The following is a 14,051-nucleotide window of genomic DNA, read 5'->3' as shown; positions in this document are numbered from 1 at the left end:
CTCAGTAGAGACAAAGCTGCCAGTTCTTCCAGAACTAAAATCATAAGTCCAAAGAAGAGAAATGGGTCACAAGTTTGCCTCAGATAGCAAACTAAGTTTCTGGAAGGCTGTGTCAAGAGAAATGGATTGAGAGGGAGAGTTTGTATGCTAGCTATGTAGTCTGGTCTCGAAGGGTCTAAACCCAAGGCCCTGGCGCCTAGGATTCCTTTTGGTGGGACATTAAAAATCCTTCTCAACCTACAGTGCCATTGGTTCACATACAAAGCTAATGAGATTTAAAAGTCCATGGTGCTGTAAAGAAAAGTAAAATAAAAAAAAAAAGAAAGAAAGAAAGAAAAGAAAATAGCCAATCCTGGGGCCCACCTTCTGTTAACTTAAAAATTTCCTGTGTGAACAACATAGTGCAGAATAAGAAAGGATAGCAGACAACTACACACTTTCACTAAACAAAACACTTCAGGGAAACAATAAGAAACAGTTCTGAGCACACCTCTTTCCCAAAACAGAAAATACAGCTGTCAAAAAGAGGAACTGGTGCCTGTCTGGTCTACCTGTTCTGGCTCTAATGGATGGTGTGGAAAATCTGAGGAGAACGGAGAGGAAAGAAGAAACAGGAGCCTGCAGTGGAGGGGAGAGGAGAAGAGGCCGCACCCTGCCCTCGCCCCACATCCATCCTCTAGGCTTCTTTTTTTTTTTCCTCCCCAGCTCATCTCAATCACAAGACATCCGTCCAAGCCTTGCAAGTCCCAGTGAGATCACAGCTATTGTGTGCTGACCCGAAAGCCTGCAGAGTAATGTGTCCACTGTCAACTTCTGAATTTGGGGAGGGAGTGAAGAGGCCTGGGTTCTCCTGAGTGGCTCCCCACCCCCCACCCCCACGCCCGACGTGGGCAAGGGCCAGTTGCCATCAGACTTTCACTAGGACCCTAGGCCGTGCCTGAATCCAGAAACCACAGGCAAGGCTGTGCCCCTCGCTGGGAACTTCTGTCTAGGACCCTGCTCTGGTCCAGGCTCCAAGTCCAAGGGCCACCAAGAACCACTCTATTCAGGGAGCCCGACCCTCACTCAGCCCAGCGCTCTCTCTCTCTCTCTCTCTCTCTCTCTCTCTCTCTCTCTCTCTCTCTCTCTCTCTCTCTCTCAGCAAGTGATTCCTGACTCAGCCTAGGACCCCAATCTCAGCCTGTGAACCTTCCTTCTACCCTTTGCTCAGCCTGGTACCCTTGCCTCTGGGATCCCCACCTTCAGTCCTCCGACCATCCCTTTGGCCTGGGACACCCCACCCTGCCTTAAGCCTGGGACTCTACACTAAGCCCTGGAACCTCAGCCTTCAGCCCTCAGATCTGTGTACTCAGTCCTGGGATCCCCGCCCTCAGCCTAGGACCTTGGTCTCGGCCTGGAACCCCCACCTTCGGCCTGGGACCGCCACCCTCAGCTTGGTACCCCCATCTTCTCTCACAGGACCTCCGCCCTCAGCCTGGGACCCTCACCTCAGCCTGGGATCCTCGCCTCAGCCTGGGACCCTCGCCTCAGCCTAGGGTCCCGGCCCTAGTACTGAGATCGCCAACCTCAACCCTTCCCCCAGGACCCCCAACACCCCGGCTCGGATGAAGTTTTCTGACTGCGAACTGTCCGGTCCTCCGGCCTTTGGCGGGGTCTCGGCCGGCCTGGGACACGGCATGCGGGCTACCTCCGTGCTGGACCCCCCCCCCAACCCGCCGCCACTCACTCACCTGCCCCGCCGCGGACAGGGAGGCCGCGGACTAGGTAGAGCCTGTGCTGCCGATCGGGTGGGGCAGAGGAGGCAGACACGGCGCGACGCGAAGCCCGAGGCGACCCAGCGGCGGCCACGGCGTCTCCTAGCTCAGGCGACGGTAAGCAGCGCCTCGAGCTCTGGCCCGAGCACTGCGCGCGGCGAGGACCCGCCCCCTCCGCACAGCCAGCCACTCCCGCGCAGCCCGCCGCCTCTGGCCCCGCCTCCGCCCAAGGGCAGGGCCTGAGAAAGCGGGCGCCGGGAGCCAATCGAACTGCGGAACGGTGACCAACACGGCCAATTAGAGCGCGGGAAGCTCTCCGGCTAGAAGCCGTTTAGCGTCGAAGGGCGGTTAGGGTTGGGCGGGGCCCCACTCTGGGGCTGGGAGGAGGCGGGGCTTCTGGGAAGGTTAGTCAACTGGCGGGGGCGGGGACAGGATGGGGCGGGGCCTGGGCGTGAGCAGAATGGGGCGGGGCCTAGACCAGGCCTGGGGCGGAGCCTCCAGAAGGCTAGAGGGAAGGGAGTGGATGCTTGGCTGTGAGATGGCTGCGGGGCCTGCATCTCCAGTATGATTGCCTGCAAGTGTTTGGCACACGCGGCTAGCGGGAGACTGTAGACACCCAGTCTCGCGCGCGCGCTGATATTCCGTGGCGGTCAGTTGGACCCACAGCCCTTCGCGATTGTGTGGGCCTTATCCGTTGACCGCAGTCCTTCACAGGGTGCCCCTCTCTCTGCCTGGGAGCTTTTGATAGCCAACACAGCCCAGATTGCAGAACTTGTGTCCAGTTCTGAGCCTGCACACCTGTCCACAAATGATTCAAGGCCAATGGAAGAACTGGCTGTGGTAGTGGCTGTTGGAAAATATGTCAAATTGTTATCGTCTTTGTGCTCCTTTCCCCGAAAGTGTCCTGCTCTATTTTGTGTCAATTAACTAAACTCTTTCATCTGATTGTCCTCTATTAGTATTAGACTCTATTGTAATCCCGGCACTGATACAAGCTGGGAGTCCTGGGAACTTCCACCAGTACCTAGATATCCAGGCACCCAGGGTCATCCTTCCTAGCTTCCTAAGGCCTTTCTACAGCAACCTGAACCACAACCTCTTTGGACTCGAGAATCAAGGTTTGCCCTTTGCAGGTGGGGAGATCCACACGTTTACCTCCAGACTTTGGAGAAGCATCTCTGGGAGACAGGGTTGCTTCTTTGTTGTCATATGAACAGATGGGTGAGCAGAGAAGTGGGTTGAGGGTGACATTCTAGCTGAGATGACAAAACTCATCTGGCCCTGAGCCTCAAACCCACCAATGACTCACTTTGGTGCTAAGAACAATATATCACACTCCCCTCAGCCCTCCACTGTTATAACCGTGACCTCTATGGTAGAGTCAGAAAGACTCTGTGGGTCTGAAGCCTCATCATAGTAACCATGTTGGGACTCTTGGGAATGCCCATAGTGCTGCGGGTCTGATGTCCTGGAATCTACTCTGAGAGGGAAAGTTCTGGACCCCCATATTAGTAGACACGTAGGATATACAGTACTATATACAGACACATACAGTAGTCACGTGGGATGGATGGGTCAGAAAGGACTGTGCTCTTAGTTTTCTTCAAACATAACCTGTGTGACTCAATGACAATCTCTTAAAAGAAAAGGGGTGGGCAAGCAGGGGGCTGTCGCACATGCAGGCCCTACCCAGAAGCTAAATCCAGCCACAGCAAACCATGAATCTTTACCTGGAGAATCTAGAGAGCACATGGGTAGCCTTGTTGCACATTACTGCACCTTAAGCCCTGTGCTGGGGCAGAGAGGAGGACAGAAATGTGGAGGACGGTACTTCAGGCAGCATGCTGGGAGTCCCCGAAACAAGGATTCCCCTGGGGGATGAACCTTGAACCCACCAGCAGTACCCAGGTCTAAGGCGGGACTTGAACTAAGATCCGGTGTCTTCAGGACCAGCTCAGGCCATCGGCCTCCTGGGCTCTGCACAGTGGCTCCGGAGGCTGGAGCTGCCATCAGGCTCTGCCGAAGCACCCCCTGCTCCAGATTACAGGTTGCCAGCCTCCTACTCTATTCCCCAGGAGCCGTGGGGTTGAGGGGAGGAGGGCTCAGCTGCCTCCATCTTCTCCTGGAAGACACACTTAGTCATTAGGAGAGTAATGATAGTGTTTTCAAGGCAGCATGTTGGACCCTAACGACTTTCAATTATTTCCAGTTCCTGCCAACCCTGGGAAGAGAAAGAGCGGTTCATCCCCGAGCCCCACCCTTGACACGAGAGACAATCGGGCAGGCTCTCCGTTCCATATCCCAGCAGATCTTTGAGAGCCAGGGCAGGCAGCCCCGCCCCTGGCTGTGTGGCAGCTGCTTGACCCATTACCCTCCCTCCGCAAGTCCCTCATCCCCTCCGAACTCAGGCTTCCTGCCTTCCATTAGCACCACCAGTACGCTGTCAGCGTGGTCCTTCCCAGGAGAGGTGCACCCGGGGGCTTGTATTTATAAATAACTCCATGGTGTCTTGTTGGGGTGTGGAGAGTGGGGAGCGAAGGAACCTTGTAATTATCATCTGCTTACTGTGATGTCAGACCAAGCCCTAGGAAGTCTCTGAGCACTTGGCCCTCCAGATTGCTGCACATATCCCTGCCACCAGAGAGCTGGGAGACCAGTTTCCAAAGGCTGGGACATCTGGAGGGGTGGGTGTGGAGGCCCCCTTTAGCTCCCCATTCGATGGCTCTCAAAGTGCTGGTAAAATAGTTACTCGCAGAAAGCAGTCATGATGGTAATTAATGTCAAATCCTAAGAGACAAGCAGGCCTCCCCTCCCCCCTCCACTTCCCCTCCCCCCTCCTCTCTGGTGGAACACAGCCCAAGCCCACACCAGCTCGACAGCTGCAGCCCCCTCCTGCTCGGAGCTACGGGTGAACAGAGAGCAGAGGGACAAAGTGTGGAGCAGGACCTGGAGTGGCCTCTGCTGACCTTTTAGCTGGACTCCACTTCCTTGCTGAGACTTCCTGGAACTAAGGACCAGCCTGACCATCGGAACCACCTTCTGCATGAGGCCGGGAACAGAGGAACAGGAGGAGACACTTCCCCTAGTGGAAAAGCAGAGTCTAAGCCCTCTTGCTGAAGGACATCTCTAGCTGTTTCTACTACTAACTCCTTCCTTTCTCCAGGACAGCTGCTGGGCGCTCTCTCAAAAAAAAAAAAAAAAAAAAAAAAAAAAAAAAAAAAAACCCTGCCTGAGCTGAGCAGGCTGCTCTTAGAGGATTCTGGGAGCCAGAGGGAGTATAGGAAAAATCAAAAGACAGGAAGCCAGTGTTGTATCGGATACCCCGCTCGAGAACTACAATCGCCATCCTCATCATAATCACCACCATCATCACCATCACCAAGATTGAGTCGTCGTCCTACCTCTTCGAACTTACCTGGTTAATCCTGAGTCTGGTTGTTACTGGGTGGGGCAATTAAGGAACTCTCACCTTGCCTCACCGCCCTGTCTAAGAGGCAACAGCCATATGCTGCCCTCACTTGACAGGATCCTGTCCTTGTTACCTGGGATGGAGTGCTGCAGAGGCAATCCCACTGTGTGTGTGTGTGTGTGGCAGAGGGTCTGGGGGGGAGCTAGGGATGGATAGTAACATGAATTGAAACCATATTCACCCTGAGACCTCCAGGGAAAAGGGTAGAGAACCTCCAGTTCTCACATGCACAATCTCTCACAGCTGGTGTCATAACTTATGTCTCTAGCCTCCCTCCCTCCTTGAACTTTCCACAGAACCACGTTGTGTGGAAGTTTGTGTTTTCTGCATTCTGAGAAGGTTCTGGTCACCTTGTGCCTTCCCATATTCCTCTAGCCCCAGTCCTAGAGGACCACAGTGAGCACAAGGACCAGCACCACATCCCTGCCTGCAGGTGGCTGTGCTTTTGTTTCCTCTACAGACAAGGAAAGAGTACCAGGGTCAGTAACAGGGGCCCAGCCAAGCAGGAAAACTTAAAGGGAGAAAAAAAAATCGCTGAATGTGTGCAGAACCACTTGTGCCAGCCCATCGGTGACTCTCGTGCAGCTTCCAACATCTGACTGTGGGAAGGACCTGGTCCCCAGTGGACGACAGCTAGTGCTGTCCTCCAGCTCTCCTCACTCCTACCCAGAGGCAAGTGAATCAGCAGCCTGACTTGAAGCAGCACCTCTGAAACAGACTTCTTAGACCCTGGAGACTGCACTACTGCTGGAGAGAGAGGGAGAGGGAGAAGGAGAAACAGACGGAGACAGACAGAGAGGCAGAGAGAGAGAGAGAGACAGAGACAGACAGAGGGGCAGAGACAGAGAGAGACAGAAACAGACAGACAGACAGACAGGCAGGCAGAGACAGAGAGAGACAGAAACAAACAGACTGAGAAAGGCAAACAGAGAGACAGAGACAGAGAGACACAGAAACAGACAGATAGGCAGAGACAGAGAGAGACAGAAACAAACAGACAGAGAAAGGCAAACAGAGAGACAGAGACAGAGACAGAGGGACACAGAAACAGACAGAGAGAGAAACAGACAGAGAAAGGCAGAGAGAGACAGAGACAGAGAGAGAGAGACAGAGACACAGAGACACAGTCAGAGAAGCAGAGAGGACCCTTCCTCACTGCAATCAAGCAGCTCCAGTTTTATTGTTTTTTTTAAAAGCAAGGTTTCTGGTGTGTTTGTATAAACGGGAGAAAAGCTGGGTCTCTGTGCGCGCCACAGGGCAGCAGAGCCCCATGGTCAGCCTGGCTTCATTTCAGGAAGACTTTCAGTGCAGAGGCAGCCAAACACCCCTCCCCTTCTCTGTGCCTCAACTGGCACCATTAAGACTAAAATTAGAACCACTCTCTGTTTTAGTCATGAGCCCCGTGGCACCCACCATCCCCCCCCCACCCCAAACCTTCACTAGGTAATTAGAAAGATACCGGAAGGGAAACGCGATGCTTTCAAACACCAGATCCCAAGGAGAGGCTGAGCAGACCAGAGTGGGCAAGAGTCATGCATGACCTTGGTTTACCTGTGCACAATTAAGGGTCCGAATAGACTTTCACTCTCATGGGCTGCTTTTTAAAATTAGAGTCCCCTTAGACTTCAACTGATGTGATCCACTCTAATAGCCACGGAGGATTTAAACACGTGGGACTATTCAGACGATCCCTATAATAGAAGCTGGCCGGGAAGGGGTCCAACCCTACCAAGACTTGACCAATTTTCTCGTTAAGTATAGGTGCACCCTACTTCCTCATAATAAATGGTCTCCAGAAAAGGTTTAAGGTGAAAGTTCAACAATATGAATGACAAAAGAAATAAGCCATGAAAAGGGTAAGTTATGAGCAGGGAGAACAGGCCATGATGGGAACCTAGGGGGCCTCTCCCAATTACAAGTCCCACCACGGTACTCCTGGGTCCAGCAAGTCCGTGCTTAGGTCAGAATCCTGGCCTATCCAATAGGAACTTCTCTGAAGCCCATCAACAAGGCTAGGCAACCAAGCAAATCAGGAGGTCTACAGGCAGGCTGGAGAGATGGCTCAGCGGTTAGGAGCACCGACTGCTCTTCCAGAGGTCCTGAGTTCAATTCCAAGCAACCACATGGTGGCTCACACCCATCGGATGGAATCCGATCCCTCTTCTGGTGTGCCTGAAGACAGTGACAGTGTGCTCATAGACATAAAATAAATCTACAGGCTTCCACCCTGGTTCCCTTCGTGGACACACACCTCAAGAAAGAGCCATAGAGAAGCTCCCTCCTCCATATCTGAGGCGAGGCAGAGACCACGTGACAACTCCCACCGCAACCTCCAGCCCCTCACACAGGCAGCGCCTCTGCTTATCAACCTTGTATTATGCCAAAAAGACACGGGCAGCACGAGAGACCCTAGGACCCTAGTCTTAGAGACCAGTGGCAGAGAAGGGCAAAGGAGGAGGTTTCTATTCTCAGGCCTCAGTGCCAGCTGTTGCTGTTGCTGCGACCCTGGGATACAGAGGCCCTCACCACTGAGGACATGCTTATGCATGCCTGCGCACGCGCATGCCCATTAGCGCACACCAACACACACACACACACACACACACACACACACACACACACACACACACACACACTTCTGGACAGCCCACATGACCAGTCTGTATCCTCAGCACCTTCCACTCCTCTATAACTTCAACCCCCTCTACCTCAGGACCCAGAAAGATCAGCGACACTAGCTCCTCTGGTATTAAGTATTAAGAAAGATAAGGGGCACCTGCCTTTCCCTGGGGCACGGAGCAGGTGCAAAGCATTGTTAAAAACATTGCTTTTGGGCTGGAGAGATGGCTCAGCGGTTAAGAGCACCCGACTACTCTTCCAGAGGTCATGAGTTCAATTCCCAGCAACCACATGGTGGCTCACAACCATCTGTAAAGAGATCCGATGCCCTCTTCTGGTGTGTCTGAAGACAGCTACAGTGTACTTATATATAATAAATAAATAAATCTTTAAAAAAAAAACATTGCTTTTAAAAAATCTATTAAGATTAGTAGCCATGATGGCACACACTTTTAATCCCAACACTTGGGAGGCAAAGCCTCTGTGAGTTCAAGACCAGCTTGGTCTAACTAGCAAGATCCTGGACTAGCCAAGACTACGTAGCGAACCTACATCGCAGGGTGAAAAAGGAAATCACTTTTACTGCTTAAGCGTATGTCATAAACACACTTTCTGAAGTTCATTTTCCTGTAAATAAGCAAAGACAATGAAGATGGGCAATTTGACGCCACAGTTAGTAGCTATTAGCCTCTCCCTTATTCCCTTTTGCAAATAAGGAACGTCTCCCAGCCAACACCAGCCATCTTGAATACCCTGCAGAGGCCTTAACACAACTTCACAATAATCACAGCTGATTGCCACGACAGTGTAACCTCCTCCGGGGCTGTCTGAAACAACTTAGGCCGATCTTTTTGCTACTGCAACCCTACATAATTCTGCAAGCATTTCTACCTTACAAAAAGAAAAAAGAAAAAAGAAAAAAGAAATCTCCCTCCCTCTCCACTGCTGTCTAGCAGAGGGATGGCTGTAACTCTACAGGCCAGGCTGTTATTGGCCAAAACCAACCATGACTGTGATTGATGCCAAACAGCAAGATGATGATTGGTCCAAACACAAGTCCGTTAGCGCTAAGGGTTGTGATTGGTCCAAAGCGAACAGTTGTGATAGGTCCTGCTAGCCTTCCTCGGGCTTTATAAGCAAGCAACTCCAGCTCCCTGAATGAGCTAGGAATCGTTTCCCTATGCTGCCTGCTGAGTTGGAAGCATAAAGAAGTAGAAGAGAAATGGTGGAGACCGTGGTGACCAAGCCAAGGAGCGAAGCTCTGGAAGGAGCAAGGCACCTGATAGTTTGACCATTCAAATACAAAGGCGGAGAGTGTGTTTCAGACCGTCCCTGAAGTGACCCCTGAAAGTTATAACCCAAGGAGAAGGAGCTGAGGCCCAAAGGAAGATGTGGCTTCAGAAGCTGCAGGGAATGAGCTTTCTGACAATGACTTTGTGTGTGTCACGTTCAAGTGTTTCTGTGCGTGTGCAGAACTGTGTTTAACATCATGTGACATTGTTTCTAAAATCTGTCCTGTCCCACACTGCCCAGGCCCCCTTCACTGAGTTCATCGCTCCTACTGAAAGCACCACCAGATGTCTGATAAACTGCCTCACAGAGAAGCAGACATCGGACTGCCTGCCTAGGGATGAAAGGCCCTGGACATAGCTGAGAATGAGATGCCAGGTTTGATGCGCATGCGGGAGATGTCTCCAAGCCACTGAAGGATGCTCGCATTGCTGGCTGCCTGCACATGACTGTGCAGACTGCTGCCCTTATTGAGACTCTCATGGCCCTGGAGGTGCAGTGGTCCAGCCGCAACATCTTCTTTACTCAGGACCATGCAGCAGCTGCCATTGCCAAGGCTGGTATTCCAGTGTTTGCCTGGAAGGGCGAGACAGATGAGGAGTACCTGTGCTGCCTTGAGCAGACGTTACACTTCAAGGAGGGACCCCTCAACATGATTCTGGAGGATGGTGGTGACCTTACTAACCTCATCCACACCAAATACCCACAGCTTCTGTCAGACATCCGAGGTATCTCTGAGGAGATCTCGAATGGGGTCCACAATGTGTACAAGACGATGGCCAATGGGATACTGAAGGTGCCTGCCATCCATGTCAACAATTCTATCACCAAGAGCAGGTTTGATAGCCTCTACAGCTGCCAGGAGTCCCTCATAGATAGCATCAAGCAGGCCACAGATGCGATGATTGTGGGCAAGGGGGCCTTGGTAGCCGGCTATGGTGATATGGGCAAGGGTTGTACCCAGGCCCTGAGGGATTTCAGGGTCCAAGTCATCATCACTGAGATTGACCCCATCAATGCACTGTAAGCTGCTATGAAGGTCTGTGAGGTAAACACCATGCACAAGGGCTGTAAGGAGAGCGACATCTTTGTCACCACCACAGGCTGTGTTGATATCATCCTTGGCCGGCACTTTGAACAGATGAAAGACAGTGCCATTGTTTGTAACACTGGACACTTTGAAGTGGAGATTTATGTGAAGTGGCTTCAATGAGGGTGCTGTGGAGAAAGTGAACATCCAGCCCCAGGTGGACCACCACTGGCTAAAGAATGGGCACCACATCATCTTGCTGGTTGAAGGCCATCTGGTCAACCTGGGCCACCCCAGCTTCAGGATGAGCAACTCCTTCTCGAACCAAGTGATAGCACAGATTGAGCTGTGGACCCACCCAGACAAGTACCCCGTTAGGGTTCACTTCCTGCCTAAGAAGCTGGATGAGGCAGTGGCTGAAGCCCACCTGGGCAAGCCGAATGTGGAACTGACCAAGCTGACTGAGAAGCGGGCCCAGTATCTGGGCATGCCCATTAATGACCCTTCAAGCCTGATCACTGCCACTGCTGAGATCTGGGATTGCCCTTCACCTTCCAGCTGCCATCCTTGTTCCAGGCCCTACCTCTCGTTCCCAAGGACAAATGTCACCAACTTTGCAGACACTTCACCAGTGTTTCACCCCGTCCCTCCGCCCTTACCACCACTGTGACTGGTCTTTCTGTCTTTGGCTTCTGTTGTATCCCTCGTATTGTTTCCTGTGTGGCAGAGGGAGCAAAGGGGTACCCAGGAGGCATCCCAGGGGACGTGAGCTCAGAAGTCTTGGAAGTCCCGAAGCTGGATGTTACTGTGGTCACAAGCCCATGCACCTTACTATCCAGACTCTCGTTTGGTCTTTAGATCCGTGTGCTTGGTTTACAGATCCTCTGATTTCTCAGCCCAGGACCTGAGAAGGAGCTCTACCAAAGGATAGGTACCACTGGAGTTTGAAAGTTCCTGAGAGCTTGGCCTTTTTACTGTTGGGCCGTCTCTTAGACCTAATACTGAGTTGGTACTTTTGGCCCCTATTTCACAAGGGTAAGGACAAATTAACCAAGAAAGGACAAGGGACAGAGACTGAAAGGGGCTGGCAAAACAAATAGGAAAAGGCCTGTCACTGTGGTATAATTGGTGGCTCCTTTCACGAGCCTGGGTCACAAACAGATTAATTCGTTCTATAATGTTTATACACTATTTAGAATGTTAACAAAGGAAGGTGGATAAAATACAGTTTCTAGTGCCTAAAGAATTTTGGCTATTTAAAAAAACAATCTGTGCCCTTTATAGGGCACACATGACTATCACACTTGTTCATTTTGAGATGTGGGATCATTTACCTAGTCAGAATGGCAGGGGGACTCCCATATGAAGGATTTGGGTGAGTTTTGTGCCAGCAACTGTACCAACATTGTGCTTTCTGGTTAGCATGCTAAGGCTGTGATGTCGGGGAAAATGGAAATTTACCAGCCCAACTTCACCAAAAGCCTTTGCATAATTGATGGATGGTCTGAGCAAAGAATACTGTGAGTTTTGGAAGTACAGCCAGCAACACACTTTTTACATTTTCAATTTGCATATTCCTCCGAGATGTTCTCTTTAGCTCTGACAGCCAGCTATTGAAGCAGAGCGTCTTAGATGGGACCCTTGGAATCACAGTTTCGAAAGGCACTAAACCAAGGTGTCTGAAATAATAGAGCATATTCATTCGCACTAGCCTCCTAAAATAGGACCATAATTACTAATTTTAAATAAGTAACTTTAAATTAGTAATTGTGTTAAATTGCATGCGCCCTGAGGTTTTTTTTTTTTTTAATTTAAAAAATTTTTTTTCGTTAAATAGAAGTTTTTAAATGGCTTCACTTTCATCTCAACCTTGTTTCAGTTTGGGTGTGCTTGACACTGTACTTAGAGTCCTTTAAATAAATCACATGTGTCTGAAGAGACCAACTCATGTGATAGGCTGGCTTAGAAAAAAAAATAAAAAACCATCAGGTTAAAGAACTTAATTTGCATGGAATTAAATTAGGCGCATTGCATATGTGCATGTGTGTTGAACTTAGAGTCTTGCACATGTCGGGCATGAACTCTCTAGCACCCCCCACCTTATCCCTAGCCCCAAAAAGGTTTTAAGAGAAAAAAAAATGTCCTAGTTAGGGTTTTACTGCTGTGAACAGACACCATAACCAAGGCAACTCTCATAAGGACAACATTTCATTGGGGCTGGCTTACAGGTTCACAGGGTCAGCCCATTATCATCAAGGCTGAAGCATGGCAGCATCCAGGCAGGCACAGTGCGTGAGGAACTGAGAGTTCTAAATCTTCATCTGAAGGCTGCTAGGAGAAGACTGGCTTCCAAGCAGCTAGGAGGAGGGTCTTAAAGCTCACGCCCACAGTGACACACCCACTTCAACAAGGCCACACCCACTCCAACAAGACCACACCCACTCCAAAAGGCCACGCCCACCCCAACAAGGCCACACCTACAACAGGGCCATACCTTCTAATAGTGCCACTCCCTGGGCCAAGCACATACAAACCATCACACTATCAAAAGGGAAATTAGAGACACACAACAAGTGCAGTTGGCTTTGGTCAAAGATGACAACACGTTTATTTTCTTGATGAGTCTGTGAGGTGAGTCCCCCACCCCTGCCACCACCTTGAGCCCCCAACTCTAAAACAGGAAGGAGAGAAGTCTGATTTGGGGGCTGGCAGGAGAGTCAAATGAAGAGACCTGAGTTACTAGTACTTGGCATATAGCGGCTCCCATCTGAAAGCTCTCCTCTGCTCAGGCAGAACTGTTTGAGTCCCCAACAGTGAGCTGCCTCCTCAAATAGACCCATCACCCTAGTCACTGTGGAGGTGAGGGAAAGAATCACAGAACCACAATGTAGCAGCTCATACAAATGCAAGTGCAACAATATGTCTGCCTTATATTCTTCCAGAACTTGCTACTCGCTCTCAAAGACACAAGACTGAAGCCATTCCCTTGGGCTTGACTGCCCCCATTCAATATGTTGTAGGTGACCCACCAGACCCTGACCCAGGCTAGAACGGACAGCATTTGCCTCTCTGGCTCCCCCCTGAGATCTCTGGGATCTGAACCACTGTGTGAAACTGTTAGTCTGCACTACCGTCCTGACAAGACCTTGTGGAGGTACAACACGTCAGTCAGTAGGCAGCATTCTTCGTGGTTCCTGCCTCCATGTTCCTACTTTGAGGAACTGCCTGACTTCCCTCAAAGATGGAGGGGACCTGAAGGCATGTGGTGAAATAAACCCTTTCCTTTGCCAAGTCAGTTTTCTCTCTCTTTCTTTCTTCCTTCCTTTCTTTCTTCCTTCCTTTCTTTCTTTCTTTCCCTTTCTTTCTCTTCCTTCCATTCTTTCTCCTCCTCCTCCTCTTCTTTCCCCTCCCCTTCCTGTTCTCCTCCTCCTCGTCCTCGACCTCGTCCTCCTCCTCCTCCTCCTCCTCCTCCCCTTTAATCACAGCAACAAAGAAGTGAATCTGAAAGAGCAACTGAGCAACCATCATTTCTAAGAGGAGGTTGCTAGGCTACTGTGTCCCCTCCCTGCCCCTCACAAGGACCTTTGTTCCATTCAAGGCAGCCTGGTCATTGCCAAGAGTGCTGTCCAGCACATGGTCATGAGGTCAGTATCATGTTACTACATTGTACTTAAAGGCAAAAGAATCAACAGTAAAAAAATAGGGTCACCATGTCCCTGTTTCTTTAATGTATGGTAAAAACAGAGTCTTAATCAGTCCAAAGCTGGGACAGGTCCCCCTAAGCCTGGGATTAGAAGCTCAGAACCACAGCAGCACGCATCCTGTGACGTCCATGACCTCGAGGCAGGATGGGTCCTCAAGTGCCTCAGTCATGAGAACCCTGCAAAGC

The 14,051-nt window shown here is 50.8% G+C and overlaps 1 protein-coding gene and 1 pseudogene across 24 annotated transcripts in view; one reads left to right on the top strand and one right to left on the bottom strand.

Annotated features, from left to right (window-relative positions):
* The window catches only part of Pcbp3 (poly(rC) binding protein 3), a 242,143-nt gene that overhangs the window by 198,058 nt on the left and 30,034 nt on the right, over positions 1–14,051 (bottom strand). For 14 of the 24 annotated variants that reach the window (XR_010060648.1, XR_005497206.2, XR_010060649.1 and 11 more), the window contains exon 1: positions 1,731–1,983. The exons of 1 other annotated variant lie outside the window; for it this stretch is intronic. The gene's annotated coding sequence lies outside the window, so the exon portion shown is untranslated. Of the gene's footprint in view, positions 1–1,730; positions 2,705–14,051 lie in introns of those variants that run through there. 9 more of the 24 variants (XM_063279056.1, XM_063279057.1, XM_063279061.1 and 6 more) reach the window with 5 other exon arrangements.
* On the top strand, positions 9,420–11,359 carry Ahcy-ps1 (adenosylhomocysteinase, pseudogene 1; annotated as a pseudogene).

This window comes from Rattus norvegicus, chromosome 20 (assembly GCF_036323735.1).
Source record: "Rattus norvegicus strain BN/NHsdMcwi chromosome 20, GRCr8, whole genome shotgun sequence".
Classification (NCBI taxonomy): domain Eukaryota; kingdom Metazoa; phylum Chordata; class Mammalia; order Rodentia; family Muridae; genus Rattus; species Rattus norvegicus.
This window is presented reverse-complemented; position numbering and strand designations above follow the sequence as displayed.